Source organism: Ornithorhynchus anatinus, unplaced genomic scaffold, assembly GCF_004115215.2.
Source record: "Ornithorhynchus anatinus isolate Pmale09 unplaced genomic scaffold, mOrnAna1.pri.v4 scaffold_523_arrow_ctg1, whole genome shotgun sequence".
Classification (NCBI taxonomy): domain Eukaryota; kingdom Metazoa; phylum Chordata; class Mammalia; order Monotremata; family Ornithorhynchidae; genus Ornithorhynchus; species Ornithorhynchus anatinus.
This window is the reverse complement of record NW_024396852.1, coordinates 6,842-12,832: the sequence shown is the minus strand read 5'-3', so window position 1 is coordinate 12,832 and position 5,991 is coordinate 6,842. Positions and strand designations below refer to the sequence as shown.

At 48.4% G+C, this 5,991-nt stretch overlaps 1 long non-coding RNA gene across 1 annotated transcript; it reads right to left on the bottom strand.

Moving 5' to 3' along the window:
* Window positions 1-3,753: 3,753 nt before the first annotated feature.
* Window positions 3,754-4,943, bottom strand: LOC103168174. Its single transcript, XR_003756679.2, has 2 exons — window positions 4,622-4,943; window positions 3,754-4,214 (listed from the first exon to the last, which is right to left on the bottom strand). It is a non-coding gene; the product is annotated as an uncharacterized LOC103168174 (long non-coding RNA).
* Between the last annotated feature and the right edge of the window lie 1,048 nt (window positions 4,944-5,991).

Below are 5,991 nucleotides of genomic sequence, written 5' to 3'. Positions count from 1 at the left end.
CACTTAACAAATACCAACATTATTATTGAGCAAGGGACTAAGCACGTGGGAGAGAACAATACAACAGAGTTGGTAGACATGTTCCCTGCCCACAATGAGCTTACCCAGATGTTTGTAGCATTTCTGAATGCTCCTTTTTTTCCAATGGTATTTGTCAAGCCCCTTATTCTGTGCCAGGCACTGTTTTAAGTGCTGGGGCAGATATGAGCTGATCAGGTTAGATAAAGTCCGTGTCCCACATGGGGATCACAGTCATAATCCCTATTTTAAGCTCGTTGAGGGCAAGGAATACAGAACTGGATTACCCAGTATCTACCCCTGCATTTAGTTTTGTAGTTGTAATGGTATTTGTTTAGTGCTTACCATGTACCATGCACTGTTTTAAGCGTGGAAGTAGATACAAGCTAATCAGGTTGTATAAAGTCCATGTCCCCCGTGGGGCTGACAGTCCTTATTCCCATTTTAAAAATGAGGTGACTGAGGTAGAGGGAAGTGAAGTGACTTGCTCAAGGTCACACAGCAGACAAGCGGCAGAGCCGGGATCGGAAGCCAGTTCCTTCTGACCCCCGGGCCCAGACTCTCTCCATTAGGCCACACTGCTTAGCATTTAAATGCCATTAGAATAACAATAATGACATGGCTTCAGCTACCACATCAGTAGTAATGACTCCCAAACCCATCTCTCCATCTGCTACGCAAGAGTGGGAAAAGCTTTTTCATTGCGAACAGTATCATCAAGTCATCAATTATGCTTCCATTCTATTATTTCCCCTCTCTATAATTTATATTAATGTCCATCTCCCCTTCTAGACTGTAAACTCGTTGTGAGTGGGAACCTGTCTTCCAATTAAGACGTATTGGACTGTCTCAAGTGGTTCGTGCAGCGGTCTGCACACAGTAAGCGCTTGATACCATTGATTGATTATGAGCTTATCGTGATTTTGTAACAATTATAACACTTCCACAAAGATTTGGATAGACTCTCTGCACCATCCAGAAATACCAGCATTCAAAAAAGTGACTATAATAGGGATATTTTGCCATTCAAAATTGGAAAAAAGAAAGTAATCCAAAGTCATGGTATTAGCTCCACCTGGGACAGGGACTGTGTCCCGTTTGACTTGCTTACTTCCACCCCACATCCTGGTACAGTGCCTGGTACATAATCAGTGCTTAACTAATGCCCTTATTATTAATAATGAAAATAATAAAATAATTCAATGCCTCTTCCCCCTTCTTTTTATACTGTGAGTTCCATGTGGGACAGGGACTGAACCTTACCTGATAATCTTGAATCTACCTAGGGCTTGGAACAATGTTGGGCACATACTGGGCATTTAATAAATGCCACCACAATTATCATTATGCAAGTGGGGGTGGGAGCCAGCTGGTTTCTCAACAGATTTTTGTCCTCCCTCTCCTTCCCCTGCCTTGTTAGAGGAGGATGGTTGGGCTCCACAGACTGGACATTGCCAAAGATGCCACATGAGAGACTAAACAATAGGGTTTATTTTTCTACAGAAACATTCTGGACATGTCACCCCCCCCCCCCGCCATAAATCTTCAGTGCTTGCCTATCCTCCGTATCAAACTAAAACTCCTCACTATTGGCTTTAAAGCTCTCCGACACCTTGCCCCCATGCCTCCATCTCCCCTGATTCGTCGCCAATCCCCTGGCCCACATCCTACCTCTGGCCCAGAATGCTTCAAAATGATCTATGGATTCACTTGATTGATTTGGGCCACCCTCCTCAAATCTGCCAATCGCTCTTCCTCCCTGCAAAGCCCTACTGAAGATTCACCTCCTCCAAGAGGCCTTCCCAGACTAAGCTCCACTTTTCCTCAGCTCCCACTCCTTTAGCACCATGACTGGCTCAACTTTGTTCTTTCCCCCACTCTCCCCACAGCACTTATGTATATAATTTTATTGATTTATATTGATGTATTTTTGCTTGTATTGATGTATGCCGCCCGCCCCCCAAACACACTGTGAGCCCATGGTGGGCAGGAATTGTATCTCTTTACTATATTGTACCCCCCAAGCACTTAGTAAAGTGCTCTGCTCCCAGTAAGCGTTCAATAAAAATTAACAAATGAATTTTATGCAAATTTACCAAGCGCTTGGGAGAGTTCAACAGATCTGGTAGACAAGATCCCTGCCTTTGAGCATCTTAGAGGCCAGTGGGGAAGGCAGGTAGTAAAAGAAAATTACAGGTAAGGAGGATATCTGAGGCACAAGTGCATTTGTGAGAGTACATGCCTTCACATGTGTGCTCTTGAGCGCTATCTCTGCATGGGTGTGTACTTGTGTATTTTGAGCTGTCTGTTTCGGGGTGATTCCATTCCCTTTTCCCTGCCTACGTTCCCTGTGTGTGTTTGGTGAAAATTCCCTGTCATTGGCCTGGAAATCAGGTCAGGGGTTCTAATCCCAACTCTAACCCTTGACTGCTGTGTGACCTTGGGCAAGTCACTTCCCTGTGTCTTTTCCTCATTTGTAAAATGGCAGTTAAAACAGGGAGCCCCATCTGCAACAGGGACCATGTCTAACCTGAATTGCTTGTGTTTCCCCCCTTAACCCCTTCCACCGGTTTCGTATAATGGCTGGCACATTGTGGGCACATAAATACCCCAATTAATCCCAACTGTGGCACTTGTCTGTGTGATCTTAGGCAGATGACAACTTCTTTGGCCCTCAGTTGCCTCATCTGTAAAATAGGGATGGAGACTGGGGGCCCTGTATGCGACAGGAACTGTGTCCAATCCTAATTGCTGTGTCTTTAACCAAGCTCTTGCTGCAGTGCCTGACATGCTAACTGCTTAACAAATACCACAGTTATTATTACTGCGATTAAAAACCGAGTTAGTAGACACATTCCTCGCCCACCAGGAGTTTACAGACTAGAGGGGGATACAGACATGAATATAAATAAATGATGGACATCTTGGCACTTAAGCACTTAATACCGCAATTATTGTGCTTGTTCTTATTAGAAAAGGGGAGGGGAAGCAGAGACTCAGAGAGATTGAGGCACACCACTAAGTCACACAGCAAGTCTGGCTGGCTCATGGGAGACAGATTCCTCTAGAGACCCTGAAGCTGGATAGGGGGAAAGGCAAGAAGAAAAAGAGTGTGTTATCACGCCCCTTCCTTGAACTCACAAGACCCCTTACCCTGCCTGCGTGAGCCAGAAGGAATGAGATCTGGAGGTTGGGAGGGTGCTAGGTTGTCACTCTACAAGTTTGAAGCTGGTGACATCCACCAGCTTCGAGTATACAGCTGGTTCCCCCTAATTCTAACCCTTCTGCGGAGCGGGGCCAATTGCCAGTGGCTCAAGAGTGATGAAGAAAGTATACATTTTATTCCAAACAGAGACATTTGGGCTTACAGATCTCACACTGCCAAGGGGACAGAGAGGGGAGGAGGAGAGGAAGGGGAGAGAAGGGGCCAGACCATGCCATTTCTGTTGGTAGGATGGGGGAAACCACTTTGCATCTTCCCACTCTAGCATTTGCTGTTAGTCCTCTCCACCCCTCTTTTTGCTCATCCAGGAGGGATGGAAGACACAGGGTAGTCACACATACATACAGACACACACACACACCTTTGACTCAACCTGTCCCTAGGCCCGCTCCCCCAGGAGCACCCCCCTGGACGGGAAAGGGCTTCTGTACTCTTGAAGCCTGAGTTAGGCAGGAAACTCCCACAGGGCAGAACAGGCAAGGAGGATGTCGCACTGACTATAGAATTAAGGGCCCCAGTGCGACTTCACACCCGCTCGGATCCGCCCACGGAGTACCGGCCCCAAACTCTAGACTCCTGTTTCCATAACCCTTTACCCGACCCAAGAGGGGCGGCCCCTCTGACCCTGCTCTGGTCCCGGCCCTCGCTCTCACGCGTGAGGCACACACACATGCACACACCTCCGTACCCTCCTGGAGTTGCAAGGGATTGATATGACACCCAGGATGCAGTGTTTGACCCTTAACTTCCCAAAGGAAATGGCACTGTCTGGAACGAGGGGATACAATTGCAGGCTAGGGGCTGGGAAGGGGGTGGCCGGGGGCAGCAGCCTCGTGTCAACAAATTTCCTCTCAGTGGGGCCGGCGCAATTTATCAGTGTCCATGGCATCCGGTGAGTAGCTGGTCCTTCCTCCACTGTCCGTGGACCCTGGTGGTTCCCTGGTGGTCCGGTTCGGGGCTGCGCTGTGGCTTCCTGGGGATGGATGTGACTGTTGGTTGGCTGAAGAGGTGTGCCCCTGCCCGCACATGGTGAGTGCCAGCCAGTCACAGTAGGGGATGGGGAAGGCTCGGTTGGGTCAGCAATGGGGAGCCCAATCTTCCAGCCAGGGAGCAGGAAGTTGTATGTTGGATAGGAGCCTGATCAGGGGTCACTACTGAGCCCAGAGCAACTGGGTCACAATGCTCTGGGCTGTGGACTATATGGATGCAATGGATTGTGTATGTATGTCCAGCAGGGGATAAGGTTCCTTTGACTATACTCTCTAAAGCACTTCGCAAAGTGGTCTAGACTTAAGTGCTCAAAGACAATTGTTTCCTCAATTCCTCCCACTTGCCCAAAACAGAACTCAGATAGCCCCAAGTTTAAGGCATAAAACTCACCATTCTGTCCAGTCCTGTCCACACCAAGATGTCCTTAGAGAGGCGAGGATGGGCCGGGGGCCGGGTCTCCCATGATGCACCTGGGACTCAGGCTCCTTCCTTGGCCCTAAGGATAAACCTTGTAAGGTCTCAGGGTTATCTCACTCTGCCCCCCTGCTTGTGGCAGAAGATGCTGCAGCCCAGGCCCAGCCCCATTTGCAGCTGGACTGTGCCCTGCAGGGTCATTCACACCCAAGATCAGAGAGTGAGAAAAAGAGAAGACAAAGAGAGAAAGGAGGAAAGACGACTCATATAGAACGGAGCAGCTGCCATTCACACGCCCTGCAGGGGAGACTCTGACTGGCTTTGTCACTCCAAAGCAGGACACCCCACGCACTCTGGGTTCCCCCCCAACAGAGTCTCAGCCCGTGGAGAACCCCTCCCCAACACAGCCACTCCCCCTCCACAATTTCCCAGGGTCTTACCTGTGAGCAGGCCTGTCTGGGAGACTTCTCCAGGGGGCAGAAACAAACTGGGCTTCTGCCTTTTCTCTCAGGCAGCCAAGACCCTGAACACTTACCCAGTACCAATCTGGTCCTTCACCCCTGCTCCTCTTCCACTCCACCAACAATAGAAGGAGATTGGGGCACCTGCCCCCAAGTTTGGCCTGAGTTGAGTGAGACCACACTCCCTTAAGCACCCTCTTTGGCAAGTCAGGTTTAGGAGACACAGCCCCTGCCCACTGGGAGCTTACAATCTAAGTCAGTCAGGCAGACAGTCCATTGTATTTGAGCTCTGACTGTGTGCAGAACACTCAGCTAAGACCCTGGCATAGTACAATAGAACGCTTTAACATATATGACCTACCCACAACGGGCTCACAGTCTAGAAAGGGAAGCATCGACTTTGGAACACATGGTGCAAATGCTTCAGAATTCGGCATTACATAGCACACAAGACCTCTGCTCTCAAGAAGCTTCCAGTCTACATGATAGACATTAAAATTGATTTACTCACAGGTAGAAGGGCATAGACAAGATCAGTATACCATACTGAACATGTTCAACCTATGATAAGCTTGAATCGGCGGTATGAGTAGATCAAAAAGAAAGTAAATCAAAACATAGAATGAAGATTGGCAGTGTTGCATTAATATAGCAAGAGTCTTTATCAAACACTATTTGACAGAGCACTGTACTAAGAGCAGGACAGGGGTGAGAGGGTTCAGTTGCTAAGGACACGCACTTTAGTCAGTCATATTTATCCGGCACCGCAGAACAAGATATTACCAGACAGATTCCCTGTCTATTATGAGCTTATAGCCTAGTGGGGAAGACAGACGGTAATATGAGTGTAATGCCCATTTAAGTAGGAACCGTGACGAGTGAGCG